General features: G+C 40.6%; 1 long non-coding RNA gene across 1 annotated transcript; it reads right to left on the bottom strand.

Annotated features, from left to right (window-relative positions):
* Window positions 1–2,488: 2,488 nt before the first annotated feature.
* LOC120541139 lies at window positions 2,489–22,067 on the bottom strand. The gene is made up of 3 exons (XR_005635950.1): window positions 21,785–22,067; window positions 16,881–17,130; window positions 2,489–6,291 (listed from the first exon to the last, which is right to left on the bottom strand). It is a non-coding gene; the product is annotated as an uncharacterized LOC120541139 (long non-coding RNA).
* Between the last annotated feature and the right edge of the window lie 3,440 nt (window positions 22,068–25,507).

Here is a 25,507-nt window from a genome sequence, read left to right as displayed (position 1 = left end):
GTCAGCATTGAACAGTAAGGTTGGCTATCACATATTACTCAGTTCTGCCAGTAAATGAAAATAATCTTGGCCCATTGTGCTGAGGGTCCTGTTAGCAGTCCAGGACCAAAAGCACTGAACGGTGCAGGCTTTACCTTGCTAGCAGGGTGACGTCACTCATAACCTATTGCATCTAATAGTCAGGTCGAACACAGTGCTGCCAAGAACTCCTGGTGTGTAGTCCATAAGTAAGCTACCAACAAGGATGTATCCTTACTTTGTGACTTGTTTGCTTAAGACGAGAAAGTGCAGCATTCACACTACATCTGTTATTCTTGTGCCTAGTGGCAAATACAGCACTTATTGGTTTTTGGACATTTAGCAGAATCTACCCACCTGCTCAAAACAGAGGCCCCAGCCAGAGTCTTGTCAAAAGCTAACATTTGACTTATCCCAGTTTCATACTGCCTTCCTCTTTAGGTCACCGTGCTGCTCTCCTTAATTGCCATTTTAAGTCACCCAAGTGGCCCCCACTAGTGACTGCCATGGTTTAGTCATGAACTCTGTGCAAATGTCACCATGTGGTGCATTTAATTACCTAGTTGTTCTTATATTAAAAACATTTCTTGTCAAATTAGTAAAAATAAAAAAAGAAGGGGTGTTAGCAGCGATCATTCTTTCTGCATTTTTTACCTCCCTGTGATAAGAGACCTGACAGTAGATTTTCAGTTCCATCCGTACTTCTGTTTAATTTACTGTTATAATCATCGTCTGACTGTGCCTTGAATTCTGCCGCCTCCCTCCACCGAGGCGGAGAGTACCGCTCACTTCATGAGTGCCTTTTTGATCTTGTCACGATCTGCCGAGGAATACTTCAAAGGTATGAAAATTAAACTTTCACTTCCGTAACTGATGAGCAAACTTGTCTCTTGAGAGAAGCCAAAAGTTTCACGGCTTAATTCCCTTCCATTCAGTGAGTCTCTGGGAATCACAGAGGCTCAGGCCTTTCTTTGCTTCTGTTGGGAGTGGACGATTAGAACAGAACAGGCAGCAAAGTGTGGAAAATCGATCAGGGGATTGACATGCCTTGTTGATGTGAACGGCCAAGTGTGATAAATTTCAGGGTTTGTGCATATTCATGGTGCCATGATCACCCTTCAGGGCCATCAAACAACTAACTTCCTGTGGAAAGACAAACAGTATCTGTAGCACTGGTCAGAGTAGTAACCTGAGCTGACCGTGCCTACGACTTTTCAGGGCTTACAATTTAGCATAGCAATGTGAGAATCGTGCCTATTAGCTGAAAATTCCTTAGAAAAACCCTGCAGCACTTTCCAGACTATAAGGATTCTATTATGGCTATTGTCTTCCTGATATGGAATTAGCATACTGTATAAATAAAAATCAGCTCTGAGTCTCAGTAGTTTTAATTTGTAGTGCCATACATTTGAATGAAAGAGTCAGAAATGATAACATGATATGTCTTATAATAAAGCAGCATGCATCACCCTGATAAAGAAATGGAGACTTGGCTTCATTCTGCGAATGTAATGGACATGGCAGCAGTTGTCCGTCCGGTCATCCAATTTATGCCTTTCAAAGACCAAGCAGTGAATCGCCTTGTGCAGGGCACCACGGTCACGCACATCCATCCTTAGTTATATGGGACTGGTGGAGGGTCTTCAGACTATCTAACTGCCACATGTCTGGGACGAGTTGGAGCGTCTGGAGGAAACTCCACACAGCCAGTAAATGATACCCTTCAGTAAGTGTTATTAACCAGCTAATGTCTCTTCTATATTCTGATGGAAACGTGAATTTCACAACAGCAAATGTCCCAAACCTGACAAAGTGATGTGTTGGCAAATAGGATTATAAATGGATCTTGTTATAAAAGCAGATATAAAGAGTTCCTGTAAATGACTGATATTGGTATTTACTAAAAATGAGTCACTGATATAATGTACAAAAAATGTCAGTAAATGAATGTACTATGTGCACATGGTTAGAGAGATGGTGCGGTCTGTGATGATCATATCATTCTTTATAAATCCCTACACTAAAATTCTTAATATCCAATCGAATTTTCCCCATTTTTGTTACACTGATGTTAATCCTCCTCGTCCTGTGCCACACATTAAATTCAGGCTGTGGCTCGTGTTTACTACACTCCGTCTTGTCAAGGGTCCACTGTTCTCTGTGCCATGATTAGCCCAGTAACTGATGATGCCAGTCCCTAGTACTAGGGCTGTAGTAATACTGTTTGGCCTTGGGCTCGTAATATTTTTTCTGTCGTCTTGGACTTGTCTTAGATTTGGGTGTTTTTTTAAGTAAGTAAATTTTATTTATATGGCACCTTTCAAGAACACGGTGCTTTACAAACAGTCATCACAGTCACACACACAAAAGTAAGCTAGTAAATTAAAACCAGGAATAACATGCATAAACACAATAAAACATAACTACAAACAAAAGCAAGCGTAAACCTTTTAAAAACCAGGAATGAAACATAAAGACATACACAATAAAACTTAATAACACACAAGAGCAAACTTGAGCAAGACCAGGGATAAAATGCGAGATTAAACAAATTGAAGCCAGGATAAAATGCCTAGACAAACACAGTAGAACTCAGTAAGGTTTCCCAAAGACAAGCTTGAATTAAGGAGTCTTAATCTTCTTTTTAAAAATGTCCACTGATCTCACACCTACAGGAAGAGAGTTCCACAGTTTAGGGGCCATATCCCCTTTAGTTTTCAGTCTGGTACGCGGTACAGCTAACAAATCTTGATCAGACCTCAGAGACTGACGTGATATATGGCTGCAGAAGCTCAATAATAGAGGTAGGAGTATGACCATGCAGGGCTCTAAACGTGAGAACGAGTATTTCAGAAGGAGCCCTGAATCTCATGGGAAACCAGTGCAAAAAAATTAGAATAGGTGTGATAGAGGAGATCTTGTAGATGATCTGGTGAAGAGCCTTGCAGCAGCATTCTGGACCAGCTGTAGGCGATCCAAGGAGGATGACTTTGAACAAAGAGTTAAACTAATCAAGACGAAATGGCACAAGTTCATGTGCTATCACCTCCAACTCTGTTTGGGAAACCATTTGTTTGAGTTTGGCAGTGTTCTGAGGTGAAAGAAGCAAGACTGTGTTAAACTTGTATTTGTCTCAATCTCTCAGCCATTGGTCTCACCACATATGGTCTTTGGTCTCAGATTAAATGCAGCAATCCACTAAAGTTAGACGTCTGCTTGTTACAAAAGAACAGCTAACAAAATGTGGTTTATTCTGCAAAACTGAAAATAACAAGATCATGCTGTTTGTTAAGAATCGGTTTTCCAAACCAAGTTAAAAACACACATATACGTATAGTTTACCTGTTTTTATGTTTTTCAGTGTTAAGTTAGAAAATTAATGTTAAATTTGTGAAAAATGAGTGTCCTTCTTTTTCTCTAATGCAGCCACTCACATTTGAGGAGCATTGGTGTGTTAGGATAGAGATGTGCACATTTACTTTACCTACAAGCCTACAGTTCCTAAAACATATTTGACAGCAGTAAGGGAAATATCAAGTTTATAAATGTTTGATAAAGTACGCTTCTACAATTTGTATTGTTCAATATGCTAACAAGAGGTGTTTTGCACAGCTTTTTTCTCTGTGACCCTAACCCTGTTTGTTCCTGTTTTACACACAGATAATGACACTGGTACAACATACTAGAAGACCGATGTGGCTCTGTGTGATATGTTAGGATTAAATCTGATGTTGTGCAGTCCAGTTCATCTTAATGTGACTTTAATGCTGCAGAAAACCGGTCATCAACAGCATGCCTTACATGGAGTGTAATACCAGGTCAAAAACCTTTCTTTATATAAATAATGTGGCACACATCAATCTATAGAAATATTCAGAAATCGTTAACTCTTAAGAAAAACAGTATTATAAGCTGCTACAGTTCAGAGTGTGATCAGAGTCTTGCTTGGGATTGTAACTTCATGTTCAGTGTGACTTTTCTGACTGAGTCTCACTATCATTTGGACTTGGTCTTTACTTGACCTTGGTCTTGCACTCTCCAAAAGTGGACTGCATCTGCATGGGATGGCCACCTCCCGACCCCTCAGTTGGATTAATCCGGTTCTGTAAATGAGGTGGATGACTAACCCAAGATGGCACATCCCGATGTTCTGTCCTGCCCAGTGATGTCCTTATTTTTTGAACTGTGCAAACTGTACATTGCTTTGTTATTAGACAACCCCCCTCCCGCCACCCCATATATTCTCCATTTCCACTCCCAGACACCAATGGATTTTAATGCAATAAACTCTGGAAGCTGTTCAGCAAGTATGTCAGATGGATTTATTTTCCTTTTCTTAACTGAAGTGAGTTTATTTATAAAAATTAGCATTTGGTGCACCACACTGGGTCACATCTGAACACAGGGGTTCTCCAGCAGCTCTGAGTAGTTAATTTTCTGCCTTCTAGCCACAGTAGTGCATAAGTTGTCTCTCCATTTTTTTTTATTTATTAGCTTTTTTCCCATCCCAGGAGAGTTTCAAAGTACATCAGGGACCATTCCACTCTCAGGCTCGGCTTGCTTTACATCACAGCATGTGTTACAAATCTTTGCCCAAGGGAGTGCAACATACTCCATCATGACTCACAATAAATCTGAAACACTCCATAGCAGGGACAGCGGCAGCATTCAGGCGTGAGCCATGCGAAAAAGCAGGTCAGCTAACGGTCATTTACAAAGCAGTAGACTTCAGGTAGTTTGTATAGCCTCTGGGCAGCATAAGAGCATGCTGAGGCTGGGGTCTTGCCAGGCATTTCTGAAAGGAAAAGGGAGATGCTACCATAAGAGATACCCTCAGGCACCACTTGAGTCCACCATAGCCTTTAAAGAGCCAGGCAGGCATCTCAGGCAGCTGTTGAATTGCCCCTTTGAAAAGGCGACACCATTCTGGAACCATGTACTGCTATTTTGTGGAATATTTTAGAACTGGGCAAATCTAAATGGTAATAACAAGCCATCCAGTTTTTCCAGCCTCACCTTTTAAAGGGCAGTTTTTGATGTAGGACCACATACTGCTTGATGTCAACCTTTCAACATACAGTACATGGCTTCCCTCAATCTGTTATCTCAGGCATCCCAAGCATCTATTGGGTGTCTTGCTGTGCAGCAATCTAAAGGTAAATTGTTTAATCCAAGGTCACGGCTCTCTCTATTTCTCTGTCCGGTACTGGTTTGTTCTGTACTGGTATCCCTACCCATTACCAATACAAAGACACATAGTACAAATATGTGCTTCACGTTTTCTGTCTCTCTCAATGCTTTCCTCATCAGTCCTTGTCATTTATAACTGTTAAGTCTCTAGCATCTTTTTTCTGTACCAGTCGATCCGTTGCATTTTTATTCCAAGGATGTAGACAATCAAGAAAATGTTCTAATAGGATGTCGATCCACCTTGTGCCATCAGAACATCTAGTATGTGCTTTAATAAATAATCTATCAATGTCGGGAATTCTATAAGTAGGATGCAGCACAATTCTTGTACTTGAACTAGAAATTCTTAATGGGGCTTAGATAAAGTTTCAGAAACTCCCTAAAATGTAATTTGGGTTCAGATATGGTGACTGAGAAGACTGTATCATGTGAATAAATTTGAGATCATGCTTATCAAACCACTGGGTGACATACATGTCATTTTGGTTAGGCTGTCTGTTATTCTGGAGTACTTAAGTTTGGCAGAGAGGGGTGATGCATGATGGAATCAAGGCAACCTGTCAGGCTCAATAATCTATTCTTAAATACCACAAAATGTCTATCAATTATTTATGAAAAAAAATGTTGGAAGAAATATTGTGATGTCATAATTTGTTGGAGTTACTTGGAAACCCCGTGTAAGTTGATTTTTGTACAGGTCAGATGAACATGATGTCAAAATGATTTTCCTCTTTGTGTGTGTGTGTCTATTTTGTGGTCACTAGTGAGTCCTCAATAGATTTTGACGTCCAGACCTGTTCAAATGTTTGTTTTCCAACCCTTGTTAACAGAATAAGGCTAATGTGTATGTGATGGAAGGCTATCACGCCATGAACTTCCTGGTAGAGATGCCTGGCACAGACTCTAAGGCAGAGGTTTGTTCTCCTAATTAAAGCGGAGTGGAACTGCCCTACCCTGTTAGACTCCTCTTAGGTGGAGTAGTCCCATTGCCTCATCAGGAAACGTCTTGGTTTGGGCAAGCTCCCTGCCGCTCCTGGTTATCCTTTTGGTGTGGATTTGGAGTGACCCACTAATTGTTCATAACTGAAAAGAAATACAAAAGAGGTTCTTAGGCACCCTCATTTCTTATGCTCAAAAGAGGAAGCAAAACGTTTACCTGATATTTACAATAACGCATCCATTTTTTTATTGCATAAAGTTTTTTTTTTTACTTTGAGAAATGATCAATGTAAATTCTTGTATGAGATGGGATATTAGAAGTTGCACATAAAGTGTCAATACACAGATATGTGAGTAAAGATAGCAACTGAGACTCTGGGTACACTTGTTGAACAAATATATTGCATTGCACTTTTCCGCAGCCTTGCTACTCCACTTGTACACATGAACAATGTTAAAGAACATTTCCAATTAAGTGACTTTTTATTGGTTAATTCTAGGTCAGGTACATACAGTATATACTCGCATGCTTTCTGAGATGGATTTAAATATATCCTGAGAACATGATGACTTTCGTAACACTCCTGCAGAACTTTTAAAAGTGAAATGATGAGTTGGTTGCTAAAGCCTCTCCATAAATATTTCAAAGCCCTCCTCACACATCTCATATATTGGGGGTGGCAGTTGCCAGGTTGAACATACATAGGATTAGCTAGGAGTTGTCTGTTGTAATACTGCGTTGGGCTGGCGCCCTGCTCGGGGTTTGTTTCCTGCCTTGTGTTGGCTGAGATTGGCTCCAGCAGACCCCCGTGACCCTGTAGTTAGGATATAGCGGGTTGGATTTAGGATGGATGTAAAGACAATAGAATTTTGGGAGGATTAAATTCTTTTTTTGTCTTTCTAACCTTTTGAAAAAAGACTGGCAAACTTCTCAATATCTTTTGAAACATATGCATTTGCTCTTCACGACAGTCCTCTGGCTGTCTGGATCACATGGAAGTAAATCTTTGACATATGACAGGTGACCCTTAACCTCCAAGACCTGTCCAATTCCCTAACTAAACCTTCTCAACTTCATTGCTTTAGTAGGCCTGTGTGTACTTATGGTAACACTTATTTTCAGTTGTCGTGCTTTGGTTTATTTTCCTGTATCTGTGTAACAATGCCTTATGTCTTGTACGTTTCCTGCTGCAAACAAATTTCTCTCTGGGATAATAAAGTCTACTTGATCTTCTTTGATTATTTAGACCATGCTGATGCTGATGCATTCTGGATCTTGGTTGTATTGAGTTACACTAACTTGTCTTGTGACAGTGATCCAGTTTCTCAAAAGTGTTGCCAACCTGGCAAAATCACAATAAACTCGTCTTACTTTTAGGACTTCCAACCTGAGCATGAAAGGCTGCTTTTAGCAACAGGTGACTTCGGTTTGAAGTGAGCCATCCTGATAGCTGTTTTGTTGAGATTTGAGTAGTTCATGTAACTGTTGGCATGCTAACACATGACGAATAACATGTGGTGGTCACACAGCATTCTTTCTTCAACAAATGAAACTTGATGATCACCAATCCATGATCTCTTCTGTGAATTACAGAATAAACACATATAGTACCATTGCACTGAATTGCCCAGCCCAAGGCCATAAGTGCTTAAATGTAAGCCATGTTTCTCTTTGTTGCCTCTTCACTCAATTTCAAGGACTTTCTCCATTAAATGTAGCAAAAACATTTTTTTTATTTTAATGGGTGCCAGTGGTATATGAATTAGAAATTTGGAAATGCTCAAAAGTGATCAGTTAGTAAGTTAGAGGATGCAGATGTGGGTATCTTTGCATTCTGTCAGTAGAGTCTACCTTGGTTCAGGTTGTACCCCATTCCCTACATCTTGAAAGTTCCCTTGATCTGCAGTGTAATGCTGCAGTTCTGTTCTTTTGTAAAGAAGCATCCTTATCCAGGGTCGCTTAATAAAATAAAAAAGAATTGATAGAAACTCAGAAATATTACAAGTGGGAGGGGGACTCTGGCAGAAATAAGAGAGCAAGGTCAGCCTTCTCTCTTTCCAATATTTAGTGACTAACAGTAAATCAGCACTCAGCAGTTTTGTTATTTGGTGTTTCAATAGTTTGCAACAGCCTTGAAATCATAAATAATATTGTAACCCAGCTCCTCTTTGATAGCCGTTGTTCTTAATATGCATTGAACCTTGAAATGTAAACTCGTGACAGTGTGCAACAGTAGCAAGAGATTTATAATAATAGAAGTCGGGCGCAATCGTAAAACTGGCACATAGCTAAGGGAGCAGACATGCTGCAGAGGAGTCACTGAGGAGTGTCTGTTTATTACTGGGGTGTCAAAGACACTATGAGCTACACACCCCAGACGTGGCTGAGCAGAGGGATCAGTGATAGTGATCAGTCAAAGTGTCCCAGCAGACATAAGTTCCCTTGATTTGCACTTGAGTAACATATATACAGTAGTTTAGAGAATCAAACATGGCCTATGAAGAACTGATGTCCCACCTATGATTGGCTCCATCATTGATACTGTGCTGTTAAGGTAGCCTCCATCTTAATGGATGTGTAGTGTCAAACAATTGAAATATTAGTAAAGATGCATAAGAATGAATCAAAGTTTCAGCTCCTTACAATTAGGAATTCATTTACTCAATTCATTTTAAGAAGTGATGTTAGCACACATGTCTTCAGCTACAACAGATGCCTGAACTTAATCAGATTTGCTGCCCACAAGTGGCCTTTGTGCACATACATCATTGTCTAGGTGGACTTTGCATCTTCTTTGTGTATTGACAAAGTTTTTCTTCTGGCTACCCTTGTTTTCCTCCAGCCTCCTCAAAGATGTGAATGTTAAATTAACTAGTGATTTCTGTAGTCTGATTATGTGCGGAATTTCAGTGGGTTGGGTTCCATCCTGACCTGACTCTGAATTGGATTAAACAGGTTTTAGAATCCTATGTAATGTCATATTTCACTTGTGTTTTTATTTGAAGCTCCCATACTTGAAGCAAACAAAAATATAAATAAAAATAGACATTTTTCTTAAGGGGCCTTAAAACTATCAGTCAAATATTCTGCTCCCATTAGTATTTAGACCCCTACGCTCTGGTCGCTCAGCTTTTCGTACATTGGCCCAATGGCATCATTTTTGTCTTCCCTGTGGCATCTGCCTGTATGTGAGGGATTTGATACATACGATACTCAAGATAAAACTTCAGTCTGCTAATAAATGACTGGTCACAAAGCAAAAATGAAACAAAGACATTAAAGTTTAAGGTGATAATGAATACTAGCCAATCCGCGGCGTACCATGCGCCACATAATCAGATTGGTTTTTTAATGATTTTTAAGCACAGGGAGAAAATTAACATTTGAAAAATCGGTAATGTAATAAATCAGCAAGAAAAGCAACATTGTGACAATGCACAGAACGTACCAACACACAATCGTCCGTTCAGCGCTCAGGCGTGGAGGGTGGAACGGGGGGAGAGGAGAAGGACGTCCACTCCGCTCCCTCCGTCATGCTAGTCTGCTGATTTCTCGTCCAGTATGCACTGCCCACTCATGTGCCCACCTCCAACTCGTCACTCGAGTCGTTGTCGTCTTTGCACAGTGCAGATGCACCTGTGACTCACGTAGACTTTTCGCTGCCTTTCTATATATAATCAACCAAGACACCCGACCACGGTGGTAAGGAGGTGGGAGGGGGGTGTGTACAAAGTGCAGGAGCATCTAAGAAGACGCATGTTTGTCGCGGATGCAAATTGCTGTATGTAGCGTGTAAAACAGTTTGCTATGGTGCATGCGGTCGTGCGTCGTAACCGAAAACTCGGTTTTTAAAGACTGCTTACGTCATTGTGTATACGACTTTAGGTGAATGAAAAGATGCAATTCTGGAGAGGGCAACATACAATACAGCGTTTTACACGCTGCATACAGCGATTCACATTCGCGACAAATTGTTTTACATGCTGCATACAGCGATTCACATCCACAACAAATATGAATCTTCTTAGATGGTGCTGTTGCGACCACCCACGTTCTCAAAGCACACACACTGCCTGGTCATGTGCCTGGTCGCAAGAGCAACTAACAGAGACCTGTCCACCAACTATAAGACTATGGGATAAACCTCACAAACTGCTCTACACGCTGCATCCAGCCATTCACATCTGCGACAAACAAACTGTTTTACACACTGCATACAGCGATTCACAGCCACGACATGATTTTTCTTAGATGGTCCTGTTGCATCCACCCTCGCACTCAAAGCATACACACTGCCTGGTCATGTGCTCGGCCACCGAGTCTAAGACCATGGGAAACCCCTCGGAAACTGTTTTACACGCCGCATACAGCGATTTACATCCGTGACAAACATGCCTCTTCTTAGATAGTCCTGCTGCGTCATGTGGTGCCTCTGTGTGAACCGGTCAGGCACAGAGAAGGTCAGCTGCTGAGAGAGCGTCTCGACTGTTGCAGGGCCTGCATTGGTGAAGCAGGTGAGACGGTAATGAAACAGAGGCACAGGGCTTATTGGTTTTTAAAGACTGCTTCCTTCATTGTATTTTAACCTCAGTTTTAAAGGATTGTTTTAAGGATCCCATGGGATACCCCTCACAAAACGTTTTACACGCTGCATATAGCGATTCACTTCCACGAGAAACATGCCTCTATGAACAGTCAACGTGGCTCAGAGCTGCATGTGGACTCTATGACAGACGAACACAAATGACGCCATTTTTCCTGTGTCGTCGCGTCTGAGTTGGTGGGCGTGGTTCTGCGAGTTGTCGTCGTATCCAATGGCCTTAGAGTTGGTGGGCGCGGTTCCTTCCTGCATGCGCCATGGGCGTCTTACTTGTCGGCGGCTTAGTGAATCCATGCCCCTTCCGGCATGCTTTCCATGGGTGTCTTGCCTTAGTGAATTATATATATAGATACTAAGGAAACTGAAGATAAAATGATAATAAAATTTAGGAAAGGAAAAAATGAGATTGGATTTTTGTACGCTGCTCTCAGTACTGCTGATTCAATGTTCAAGAAATGGAAGCTGTATCACAACACCCAGTTACTGCATAAAAAAACATCCATGAGTATACAATATGACACTTGTGAGGAGTAACATGTGAGAGGCCAGCAATCACCCTTAAAGACTGACTGAGTTCAGAGCCTGAGAGTGGAATTAAGATGGCCTAAGAGGCCTTATTGGGAGAAGCCATCATGCAGAAGGAACCATCTTAAGGCCCAGAATTAAACCAGGGATTAAACCAGGTAATGTTTAGGAAAAGTTCTTGTGATCAGATTTTGGTTTAAAATTCACAGGACCCAAAAACACTACACCTGTAGGAACGTATGGTGACGATAGCCTGCTACAGGGATGTGTCTCATTACCAGGGACTGGACAGCTTGTAAGAGATGGAGGGAAATCGTTGCCAGCATGTGCATTTCAGTCAGCTAAAAAACTTAGCTTAGGAGAAATTCACCTGTCACCAGAGCTACACAGGGCCAAGTGTCTTGTATCGCTGTTATTTTGAATTTATTCTGAAAAGAATACATTTTTCCTGTTGAATTTAAGGCTCTTCACATATGTTTTTGAATATCAGGAATCTCAGGGATGAGTTAATCCATTGAAAATTGTTTTGAAAAAACGTAAAATTATTGTGGTTGCGTTATGAATATCCCTTGACCCCATGTTGTATTTCTATTGACATCACCATTGAGGATGTCACAAAAGTTGCTGCGCAATTACTAGGCACACGCCTGCACTATACTGTACCCCATCCAAAAAACATGCACTCATCACGACATTCCACGAGGTTATAAAAAGCTTCTAGGTATGTCATTCCAGATTTTTGAGTACCATAGCAAAACCTTTCTGATCTTGACTTTGACCTTGTTTTTCTTTAAATTATGATTGTTGCCTAATCCCTGGTTTATTCTCTTAGTTCTTTTGACCTCCCAGTTTTTGGCCCTTGCTTATTCCTCTGCACCCTTTCTTCCTGGTCCTTCTTTTTAGTTTCTATCCATCTTCGATGGTAGTACACAAAACAGCAGTAAACTGGTTCAAGAGTATAAAGGTCAAAGTCAAGCGAAATGGTTGAAGACCACTCTAACTAGTGTGAAATGCCAGATAACACTTACCTCAAAAGACTTCAAGTTGACACTGAGGTAGAAAGTGACCGAAACAAAATGTTAGTGCCAATGTTAACTCATGCAAGCAGCACATTTCGGTTTTTTGTCATGCCCTCAAAAATTCGTCCTCCTCAACATGTACATTTGTTATATAAAATTAGATTGAATCAAATTTGAGGGGATGCCTATGAAAAAAATGTAAAACCAAGTTTTAGTGAGGAGAGAGTCCTTGTTATGGTGTTTCCTTTCATTTAAGCCTGCTTGTGCCATTTTAGCTAGGAATATTTCACTTAGCTGAAATCCACATTAAACAGGAGAAAAAGATCAAGGGCTCTGCGTGTAAATTTTGGATTAAAAAAAAAATAAAGGAAAATGAAAATGGTTCAAAGGAAGAAATGTGAACCTGAAGGTTCTCTGCTGTTGAAGTGAGCATCATCGTGGCTACTTGGAGTCAGTGGCGTCTGCTGTCCTTCACAGGAGTGCATTTGTGTCTCAGAAAAGTGGCTGCGTGATGCTAGTCAGACGTACAAGGTGGTGTTGCATATCCATGCATGATGTGATTCATCTGCTTAAGAAAGGCATACATTTGAAGCAAAGGTATTATACATAACTAATTTTATATTTCACTGTACAAGAGGACAACACATGAGCACTAACAGGAACTCCCGATTACCACGAGTTATTCTGCACATTTGTGAAAATACATTTCATTTTTCAGCCTCCTCTGATACAATTAAACAGTCTGAAAATGTTTTGAAAGCTAAGTGCAGTTAATCAATGAAAAGATGGGAATGCTCAGATAAACGATGGGCTCAGTTATTTAAAATATGGTCATTGCCACACTAATTGGGTGTTAAACAAGTATGGCTCCCTAGTTAATGAGGCAATTCATATTACCGCCATACAAAGGGGTATGTTAAAAGTTGCAGGCCAAGCATTATTTGTGTTTAATTCTAGACAAGCTGACATAAAAGCAAGACCATTCTTGCATTGTCTTTATTATCTATGTGTATATCTCTCCATTATATTATATTATTATATAATTTTGTGTCCATGACCTTTTAAGTTTCACCATAACTTAGTATTTCTGTTTATTTCTTACGAAACATAGCGGCATATCAGCCTCTGACTAACAAAACCCTCGTTGACAGGTTTTGCTGGTGTGTTTTGTGAGTTGTGTGCTGGCAACGACTAGCTCATCCTGTTAAAAGAATTAGGGTGGTATGGATAGACAGAACCATTTAAAGTTATATTAGCTTTCTTACAGCCTTTTCTCAGTATGCCTGCATCCTGCAATACATCACACAAAATCCTGGAGACGGGACCTTTGTATGAGATCCTGCAGTGAATAGATCAGTAGAAATCCCACATATGTAGCTAAAAGTAAAACATTGTCCTGTTCACTAACTGTAGCCTGTTTAGTCCCCTAGTTCTGCCCTGCCAAAGTACAAAATGAAACAAGTTGCAGCACACAATACATCCATCCATCCATTTTCCAACCCGCTGAATCCGAACACAGGGTCACGGGGGTCTGCTGGAGCCAATCCCAGCCAACACAGGGCACAAGGCAGGAAACAAACCCCGGGCAGAGTGCTAACCCACCGCAGGCGCACAATACGCAGAATTACATTCATTTGTTCTCCTAAACTGAGTTATTCCAGTTCCCAGGAAAGCAGCCTCTGTCTATCCCAGGATCATTGTGGGACACATCAGAAACCACTCTTAAAGCAACATTTTTGGTTTTGACAGGAATACTAGAGTATCCAAAGAGAACTTCACATACGCTGAATTCAAACCTGGAATGGTTGGGGTTTGAGGCAATAGTGCTAACCATGGTGTCACTAAATTTTCCCTTTTCAGATTCGTGTGTGCCAAACTAAAGATGAATTCTCAAAGGAATAGGAAGCTTCACTTGGATTATAATGATGGAAACAGGAAATTGTTTATTCCCCTTTGTTCCAAGTAACAAATGAGACTCAACTGTTATTAAGTGTTCTTACCCATGTCTGCCAGTTCTCTTTCTTCATTTTGTACTGATAGTACTTTCTTCATTTCTTCAGTTTGGGGGTATTCTTAGATGCTCCATGGTGGCCACAGTGAGATCCTATCCATATTTTTAGATGTTTTCTTCTGCCTCCAACACCTGCAAAATACTCACTCAAGCTTTGAACTTTAACTGGTAGTGGTCAGCAAAGAGAATCATCTGTGGTCGGACTTCATCAATGGATGGAGAATATGGGGAAGGTGATTGTTAAAGAAAGGCCATTTAATTGTTTGTACTGTAAATGCAAGTCACCATCGGTGGAAACGTTAGGGCTGTAGAACACGACTTGGAAAGTCAAGATTGCCGAGTACTTCAATCTTAAAGGAAGCTTTAAGACTGGGCAGTAGATAAGCTACTAGGCATGCTTTAAACAAAGAATCACTGGCAAGTGGCAAGATGAATCCCAGCTGCAAAAGGGAGGAGTATGACACTGAAGAAGAAGCAGCACAACACATCACTTGCCCTCTGGACAGTCTGTCTTCTTCTGGACCTTTACAGCAAACAGAAATGTTGATTCTGTCCTAATTTCAGTTTGCATGAAAATAGATCAAGTAGTATTTATCCATTTCATTTTCTATTACTGGGTCACAGAAAGCATGAGCCACTTCTACCAGTGGCATCAGAGAACATGGCGTGAGTATCAGTTCTACAAACAAATGGCCACCGGGCAGCTGTACAATTCCCAAAGAAGTGTTCAGTTTTTGCTATAATTCTATGCTGGGTTATATAATGGAGGTCAGCTTTATATCATCTAAGGACAAGAAAGGTTTGTGACAGCTGTAAGAGAAATGCAGATAATGTACAGCTTTGGGAGCAGACGTGAATGTCAGAAACACTCCAGTGGTATTCATTCACAGTCTGAGAAGCAGTTGAGTAATTAGTTGGAGTTCAGTTCCCATGGTTATAGGTTCAAATGTCACTTTTGGGACAATGTTTCCCTCATTCAGTCAGTAGCCAATTAAGAAAGACAATCATTGTGTTTTAATGTTTCTCTTGAAAGATGCTATATAAAATGAAGATTGATTGGCTGACTGTCTCTCTTATGCTTTGGCGTTGTCAATTAAATAAAGATCTCATTCCGCTGATGACAGATAATCTCTGATCATTTCCCATGATGTCTGCAGCCAAATCAGAAGCAGATGAATACTTTAATAGCCTTTACTTTATCTCATAACAGACTGCAGCAATCAGAACCTGATTATGCAGACGCTCTTAAAGACGGCCAGTTTGATCGTGATCCACCAAGAACTGACAACGTCTATCAAACGTTATCTAAATTTAGTCCGGTGAATCATCTGATTCATCCTGACAGAGCTTTATATTTCACATTGCAAGTAATTATTGTTTTTGCCCCTTTTAATAAACTGTGTCATATAATTTATGCTGTTGCCTTCAAATAGAAGCCTTTGAATAAGTAAAAGTGCATTAAAATGTGTCATGTCCTGATATGTTTTGTAGTTTAACAGGCACATTGACTTAGTTAAGATCTTTGTTCATTAATGCTCTAGATACACCGATGTTAAACTGACCTCTCTCAGTGCTCAGCAAAAAACACGGATTGCCTCTAAGGAAAACTCGGTTCAGCTAAGATGGCTGAAATGCATCCAGAGAGCCTTCTTGCCAAGATATAAATTGTAAGAGTTTCCTGGTCCTGGGCTGGAGAGTCTGGCCAGGGTTCAACTGGGAGGAGGTTTGTTCTCAGTGGTTGAGCCTGACAGTCAGATAGCTGGGATGGACTTCCTGTTTCCCCACAGCCAATAATACATTGTGGCTATGAAGTGCCTTTTGATAATTGAGATAAAGAGTAAGTGACAGAAGTCCCTGCTGTTTCCTCCGAGCTCAGCAGGATAAAGGTTAGCGCCATTTGTTTGAACGTCATGTTCACACTTCATTTTGAAGTACAGTATTTTTACCCATTTAGGTTAGACATTGTAAGCCAGCAATGAGCCATGAAAGGCCCAGCACAATTACTAGAATTAAAGAAAACAGATCTAATAGAAGGTGTACTTGAAGTACAAGACTTTATGGTGATCAAAGAGTTGGTCACTGGCACACTACAAGAGTAGTCACCATTTGAGGCTGAAGGCTCTAAATTTGAAGGAGTCACCAAGGTGTTCACTTTCTTCAAAAGAAGCTAGGAGGTCATCACCTGTGACTAACAAAAAGGATTGGCTCTGATGCCACAGCTTAAAAAAGGTGTAGAGAACCTATCCTTCCTATGGTGTTCTGGGAGGCCATCATGCTTAGCACTGCTTCTACAAATCTCCAGAGCGTGGTGATCATAACAGCCTAGCGGTTTTGGCCAGTTTTACTTTCCTTCTGTTAATTTCAAAGACACAGCCAAAGCCGATTAAATGACTAGCAAAGAGAACATCCTGATGTGATTACAAGCTCTATCTGTTTTGCTGGGCTGATCAGTTTTGTTTTTTGAAGCTAACATTACAGCTGTGAAGTTTTCCTCAATGTACTGATAACAGCCCACACTCTCATGCACATTATGCAGAAATTTGTTATGAAAATCACTGTTACAAAAAATGGCTTTACCTTCCACAGAACTGCAATGCAATTTCTGCCTGCTTTTCCTTTGCTAGCAATGTGGGAGCTTCCTGCCAATTCCACAACATTCTCACAAAGGGCTAAGCACGCATTTGGACTATTATTTGTCTGGTCGAGCTGTAGCTGTGTCTTTCCATGCAAAATAAAAAATCCATGCTGCTAACTTGGTGGAGGACAGCCACTTTTCCGCCATCTACGTCTTGGTGTGGTTTGTTGCAACTGTAGTTTCAAATTGTTCCTGTGTTCACAAAAAAGAAGAGAACAAAATGATTGAAAATATCACCAGACCACTTTCAGCTATTTGTGAAATGGCAATCTGGAGCATTGTATGCAGTTCTGGTCACCAGGCTACAAGAAAGACATGGCAGCATTAGAAGCTGGGCAGAGCAGAGCACTCAAGTGTATCCCAGGACTTGAGGACCTGTCCTACTCCCACAGATTCAGAATTTTCAACCTGTGTAAGTCTCGAGCAGAGGAGACTGTGTGGGGACCTAATCCATGTTTTCAAAATCCTCAAAGGCCTTGATAAAATAGATCCAGCAGAATTCTTTCAGCTTAACGTTGAATCGCACACTACAACACACCAAAGGTATTTGAGAAGAAGTACATTTAGGTCCGAGATCATAAAGCACTTCTTCATGCAAAGAGTTGTGGCAATCTGGAATACAAAAAGGCATGTCGCTGAAACAGAAATCTTGAGAAACTTAAGTGATAAGTAAGATATTGGCACTGCTGAGCTATTAGCTAAACAAACAAGCGATGATGGACTCTCATGTGTCAAATTTCTTCAGTTCTTATGCGTGTTTGTGTAAGTCATCCTGTCAGTCTTTCAACCAGCATGGATTCGGGTACATTACTTCATCCAGTGCTCCCTTGCTGACTGCATTATTACCATTTTGTAGTCTCAAACAAGAAATTGCAATGTGATATTACGAAAGTGTTTCTGGGAAAGGGCATAGGTCATGCAAATGGAGGATAAATGAGTTGGTCAGTTAAGTACTCAGCAGGAGTCTCCTCTTTCCCTGTGCCTGTGTCTATCAGTTATACGAGCGGGTAGAGCTCCACAAAACTGATTTTCATGTTTCCATATAGTTAAGCAAAATGGAGCTTCTGAGATATATATTGATTTGATAATATGATATCACAATGCACCCTATAGATGAGTTTCTGATTTATAAGTGGCACGAGTTTCCTGTTCCTTCAGCAGATGAGAATGTCCAGTCTGTCCAAGCAGTAATCACAAAAAGGTTTTGGATTTCTTGGAGACTATGAAATATTATAAACTGCTTTTTCTGTGCTCTGGGCACCTGATGCCACGTTGGCCTGAATGGCTGAACTTCAACTGTAGGATTAATTCTCCATTTCTCCAACTTCAGAGTCACGTAGACATGAAACTCGGGAGAGATGGGTTTTGTGCCTGCCATCCAACCCCTTGTACAAATGTCATCTTTAAAGGATTTTTGTATGTGGTGTCTCCACCTCAGTTGAGCTGATGAAGGAGACACTCAAAGAAGCTTCTTGTCCTCCTCCTTCCTCCCTAGCAGTTGGCTTTGAAAGTGTGACTGTTACAATACATGGCTTCAAGGACCCCAGCATGTTTTTTGCACTTTGCTCCATGTAACAGGGATAGTGCTAGCAGAATTACCTTTGCTCCATTCATGTGCATAATGCTAGCAGACAAATCTGACTAACCAGCTCTTGGGCTCCACTAAACAGTTTGGCATCAAGTGCTGTCCTACCAGACCTGTCAAAGCTACCCGCTGTTCACATCTTAGGCCTTTTCTCCCAGATTTGACACCAGGCTTCTACTAAAAAACAACAGCTAAAAAACAAAATGACTCCAGGGAGAGAGAAAAATAAACTTAATAAAACGGCACAGGCTGGAGTCTGGACAGTCCACTGAAGCAGAAACAAAGATGGCCCTCTGGGTTTAGCGCTACCCTTGATAACATTGTTAGCTTTGAATTCACCTTTTACTAAAAAAGGCCTTCATGCAGAGGCCAGCATGTTAATTAACTTGATATCAAAAAAGTTTGGTTAATTTGAATAGTTTCACAAGGCTCAAGAAGTATCAGAGATGAAGTGCCGTTAGTGTGGCAGGTGTAATTTCACGGATTAGCCAGACAAATCCAGCTGCTAGGATGCAGGGCCCACAGCATTTTCTCAGAGCTTTGAAGATAACTTCTCCATTAACCAAACAATGGCTTGAGGCTTGCAACTTAACTGGGGCAGAGGCACAGAGGAGATGGGTAGCTGCAATTACAGCGAACGAGCAAGCAATTAAAAAAAATAAAGGCAGGGAGCTTCACTTATTATAAAAACAACAAAAAAAAACATTAAAAATGGCCTTTTGCACCAAAGAGCTACCAATTTGTGGGTCTTGCTGCCTCTGTGAGTCACTGAATGTAATAAGTATTTTTTATCCAAAAAACTGCATTATTAAAAAAAAAAATAGCTTCAAAAGTTTTCTATTTGCTCAGGCTTTGAAGTCTAATTGAAGGCACAGAAGCTTGCAGAGACACGATTAGTGGCAGAAGAGTCTGTTTGCTTTCAGTTAGGTCCGGGGGTCTGTGTTAATAGGAAAATCAATATGATTCCAAGCTAAACAGGCAAATGTCGGATTGGGGCGATTGCTATTTGCTTTAAATTTAACTTCGTGTCTCATCTCCGAGGCTACTGCAGCAGCCTTTGTGCATGCTGTAAAACTTCTGTGGAAATCGGCAGGGTTCATTACTTAATGGCAAAACATAATCAGGTTTATGTTTTTAAAATGTTTGACAACAATTCAAATATAACCACGTCTTGGTGGTACAACTCAATTCTGTAAGAGTCATTCTCAGCACCAACTTCCAAAAGTGGACCTCTAGCTGGCAATCTATACTTCATAAGGTGTCACCCTACTAAAACATTCAATGATGTAGCGGTTGTTAAAATAAAACTGATCTGATAGGACCATAAGTTAGTTTATAAGCAAAATTTAGTCCAACAAGCAGGTCCGATTCTCCGATTCATGCAGTAAAACATTACATGTGAAAGATGTCAGGGGCTTTGCTTCAGCTACGTGGCTTGGTAGTTTATTCCAAAATCCAACAGCCCTTTGTGTTAAGAAGTGCTTCCTGTTTTCAGACTTTAAATCCCATTCCCACCGTTTGTATCGGTAGCCTCAAATACTTCCTAGCTGTAACAATTTTACTTTATTGATGGTTTTATCAAATACAGACACCTGGATTACATTCTCTGTCCCAGATATTCAGTTCCTTTAATCTGTCAAAGTACTCCAGAGCACGTTATCACCACAGATGAGCTCCCATCATGAGCCGTTTCCTGTTGAATCGACAACACGTCATGACAGAAAGGACTTAACAAAACAGAAAATTAGATGACAGCAATGGGACAAAGGTGAAGATGACTTAAAAGTGGACTTGAATTCATGAAGCAGGCCCCTGAAGAACCTGCCCACGGCCAGCTATGCAGAAACAGAAATTTGGAGCCATCAAAAATATGAAGCAGACAACAAGGTGGTGAATAAGAAAGTCAAAGTTTTCAAGCAAAATTGAAACTCATAAAACCAGAGAGAAAGAGTCGGACTTGGTGGTAACACTGCTGCTTAACAGTTATCTGTGTTGCTTCACAGATCCTGCACCTTGGCTGCAAAATTCCATCCAGGTTGTTATCTGTGAGGAGACTGTGCAGTCTACCCATGTCTATGCGAGCCTTTCTGTGCGCACTGCAGGTTTCTGCCCACATCCCAAAGATAGGATAATTGCCAATTCTCAGTTGGCTCTGTGTTGAGGTATCCATTTGTGGGCTATGTAACAGATGAGCAGCTTGTCTGGGGTCAGTTTGCCTCACATGCTATTCTGCCAGTAAAGACTCCAGCCCCACACAAGCTTGAATTGAATTTAGTGGGTTTAAAATAAATGTGGGGGTAAGTTTGACTTAGCAGCTGTGGGTCAAGTCACTGCCAGTAATCCCTATGAATACTGGAAATGGGCATCAGCAGTACAACAACAGCAACAATATTTATTTCTATAGCACATTTTCATACAAATGATGTAGTTTAAAGTGCTTTACAGGATGGAGAAAAAGAAAGACATAATATAAGAATTGTATTAGGCAATACTAATTAACATAGAATGAAAGTAAGGTCCGATGGCCAGGGAGGACAAAAAAAAACAAAAATGAAAAACTCCAGACAGCTTGAGAAAAAAAGAAATAAAATCTGCAGGGGTTCCAAGGCCACGAGACCACCCAGCCCCCTCTAGGCATTCTCCCTAACATCGATGACCTCAATCTGTCCTCAGTATAGTAACTATTGGCAGGGGAGGCGTGAGACAGTGGAGACAGGCAGACGGCCTTCTCTTGGTGGCTCTTTTCTGTAACACTTTAGTGTTGACGTTTTATTTTTTATTTCTTTTTTTGTTCCTGTAGTAAACAGAGCTGCACAGTACAGCAATGTGCCATATATTAGTGAATTTATAAGTTTGGGCCTAACTCAAGCTTGTTGTCTATTAACCCGATCTCACAATATAACCTAACTTTTTTTTGTACTTTTAGTAGGCTGTCGTTGTTGAGTGTCTCTGACCGAGTAACTGCAAGCTGCTTGTCACGGTATTTCCTGTTTCTGCTTGAAAATAGATGTTATTGAGCGCAGGTTTTTACTCTGTGAGCCTTTTTTCACAAAACTCAAGATACAATTCACTAAAAAAATAAGGAAAATATGTAAAACAAATATAAGAAAAGTAAGAAAAGTTAGTAAGTTAATGTGTTAATTGAATTGTAAAGTTTCCTTGAGTGTATGAAAGGTGCTACATAAATAAAATGTGTTATTATTATTAAGGTTTGGTAGATCTACAGTATGATATCTATAAAATCACAGACTTTCTGCTTACCTTATCTTTTGTATCTTGTTTTATCTGTTTATCATTGAACTTTGCATGTCCATCCTGATTTTTTGCTTTTCAGTCTTCATATCCAAGCAGGTAGTAAGATGTGTACTTGTGTGAACAGATATCCATTGTGGGTTACTGTGCTGGGTGAAGTAAGTCTGAAAGTAATTTCTTGTTTTGCACCTTTGCTAATGTTGATTTGTCTCTCTCTCTCCTTTAGAATCTTTCCTTATCTCTTGTCCAATCTGTTATCAAATCTTTATATATAACAGGCTACTGTGGCTGTTTGTTTCTGTCCAGGATTTTAAATCACCAGTAGCTCACAAACCATTTGACCTATTGACCTGAAATTTGGTACACATATACCACGTGATGTCTACTATCCACTTCCCGGATAATGATTAACCTCCAAGGTTATTTCTCTTTTTATTTTTATTTTATTTTATTGTAGAATCAACTCTCAGCAGCAGCCAACAGGACGGCTGTGCTGTGCATACGTACAGGCGCCGTTCTCATCCCTAACACATTCACCATCACTTCCCCTACCTCTTCATATCTTAAATCATTCTTGAGGTGGATTGAAGACTTAAGTGCCAGCTTAAGTGAAAAATAAAAGAAAATGTACTAAGTAATTGCAACACAAACACTGACTGAATCAGTTTTAACATGAAAAGATGCCAACGAAAGAAGAGAAGAAGCGGGCCGAGAGGGTGCAGAAAAGAAGAGCTGATCAGGAAGCAGCAAGCGCATCAACCTCTGAGCAAACAAATGCTAAACGTAAAGAGAAAGAGTATGAAAACTAGGAATGCTCAAGTCAAGTGTATTCACTGCACGTTATCTCGCTATTACTGCTATATTATAATGGTGTTCAGCATTCAAGACTTACTGTGCACTGAAACGCCCCCAGTGAGATCCCCATGATGCCAACTGTCTGAGTGACATACAGTTGATTCAGAAGTTGTAAGACAGCTTCACTTTTTACACATTTTTCTGTGTTTCAGCTTTATGCTAAAATCATTTAATTTTGTTTTTCCTACTAATCCAGCTACAACTCAGTACTCCAGAATGTCAAAGCCGAAACAGGATTTATAAATTGTTTTAAATGTATAAAAAAAAAAGAACCTGAACTATCACATTGACACAAGTATTCAGAGCCTTTACTTACTACTTCATTGAAGCCCCCTTGGCAATGATTCTAGCCTATTATTTTTTATTTTTTTCTCCATCCATCTGGAGTTTTTTTTTTGTTTTTGCTGTCCACCCTGGCCATTGGACCTTACTCTTATTCTATGTTAATTAATGTTGACTTATTTTATTTTCTTATTGTGTCTTTTATTTTTCTATTCTTTATTATGTAAAGCACTTTGAGCTACTGTTTGTATGAAAATGTGCTATATAAATAAATGTTGTTGTTGTTGTAGCCTGGAGTCTCCTTGGGTGTGATATGACAAGCTTCACACACCTGGATTCCGGGATATTCTGCCATTCATCTCATTCATTCATTCATTCTCTCAAGCTCTGTCAAGATGGACGATGCCTGTTGGTGCGCAGAGATAGTCTCAAATGAGAATACACGTCAGGGAACAACGGTTAACAAGTGCATAGTGGATAGCCATTATATCCTGCCCAGACAGGCTGTATCCACAGGGCTTCTTCCTAAAACTCCTTCCCCCAGTTTCTCCAGTCTGTGCCTTTTAAACAACCACTGGGGTTTCAGGGAAAGAGCAAAAGATACTGAACAAAAGACTTGACGGTGAAAGATAATAAGAAGCCAAACTTGCTGTTATTCATCCAGGAGCTCAGTAGCACAAGGTAACTGAAGCTTAACAGTTAACTTACATGTAATGAGCGCTGCGACTGTGGAGACAGATAGACAGGCACAAACACTGAAGCCACCACAGTTTGAGAAGTGTGTCTGTCTGTCTGCTACAATATCTTTCTGTCATTGCATCCCTGTATGACATAACTACAGCAAACAGAGTTTAGATAGGCCTTGTGGTTCATAAATATATAACGTGTTACAGTACTGCAGCTATTTTGTCATGGCAAGTTTGCATTTCCAATCAGAGAGTAAAGTTAAATTCCTTTAGTTGTTCGTTTAGACGCACAGTCAGAAGGTGGATACTTTGCAGCCTCAACTGTGCGTCTACTGGTGTTGTGAGGCAGATGTGTTGATTTGGCTGTCCTGTAGCTGTAGCTGGAGCAGCAGCAGTTCTTTTAACGGAGTAACACACCATTTACTTTAAAGGCATATTTTACAGTTCATATTTTCATGAATATAGCTGCCAGTTCTTTTAAGCTTACATGGACTCCTACACTGTCATCGTAACACTGAACAGCAGAGAGCACCCACAGCACATGTTTTACCACTCGTCCAGTGGTGCCTTCCAATGGTAATGTACTGAATAACTGATGATATGGAAAGGTTTTTCACTTGCATCAGGTTATGCTTATTTATAAAACGTGCAATGTGCTCTCTGCACATGTGACACACATTTGTATGTCTAACAGGGTTTTTTTAGGAGAGTTTTCGACTGTAGACAGTTCATCATGAACAGAAACTTGCTCTCTGATTGACCAGGTTAACAAGAGCACCTCTGATCTTTGCAGTTTGTATTTTGAGCGCTGCTTTCATGAGGCATTGGATTGATTTAGAAAGCTAACGCTCAGTGAGCAGTCTAATTGCTCCCACCTAATTTTAACCAAAATTTACTCATGTTTGTCCAGACATATAATATACAGTATATAGTCTGCCTTCAGTGAGACTACTTCAGAGATGTTCAGTTGGGTTCAAGTCCAAGCTCTGGCTGAGCCACTCCAGGACTTTCACAGAGCTGACCCTAATGTCATTATCCTGTTGAAAAGTAAAGCTTTGGCCCAGTCAGAGGTTCAGAGAGCCCAGGAGCAGGTTTTCTTTAAGGTTAGCTCTGTAGTTAACTCCGTTTAGTGTTCCCTCAACCCTGATGCTGCACCATTAAGCTTCACCATTGGAATGGTATTGCAGAGGTGATGAGGGGTGCCTGGTTTCCTTCAGACGTGAAACTAATCTAAGTTTAATCAGACCAGAGAATCGTTTTTGTCACAGTCTGAAAGTCCTTTAGATGCCTCCAAGTGGGGTTTCATGTGTCTTTTACTGAGGAGAGGCTTCTGCCTGCCCACTCTGTCATAAAACTCAGTTTGGTGGAGAGTTGCAATGATGGTTGCCCTTATGGAAGTCTGTCTCATTTCCACACAGGTTCTCTGGAGCTCAGCCAGGGTGACCATCAACTTCTTGGTCACCTCTCTAACCTTCTACTACATTTGTTCAGTTTGGCTGGGCGGCCAGCTCTAGGAAGATGCAAGATTGTCCCAAACTTCTTCCATTTAAGAATTATGTCTGTGCTCTTGGGGACCCTGAAAGCTACAGGATTTTTTGTAGACTTCCTCATATCTGTGCCTTGACACAATCCTGTCTTTAAGCTCTGCAGGCAATTCCTTTGGACTCATAGGTTGGCTTTTGCTGTGATGCATATTTCCAGCTGTGGGACTGTCATTAGACACCTGTGTGCCTTTAATAATCAGAACCAATTAATTTCATTGACCAGAGGTGGACTGCAAACAAGGTGTAAAGACGTCTCAGTGATGATCAGTCAAATGGGACGCACCAGAGATAGGATAGGACTGGCGAGTTATGTTGGGCTGAATGGCCTGTTCTCGTCTAGAGTGTTCTAATGAGCCACAAAGGGC

Source organism: Polypterus senegalus, chromosome 12 (assembly GCF_016835505.1).
Source record: "Polypterus senegalus isolate Bchr_013 chromosome 12, ASM1683550v1, whole genome shotgun sequence".
Classification (NCBI taxonomy): Eukaryota; Metazoa; Chordata; class Cladistia; order Polypteriformes; family Polypteridae; genus Polypterus; species Polypterus senegalus.
This window is presented reverse-complemented; position numbering and strand designations above follow the sequence as displayed.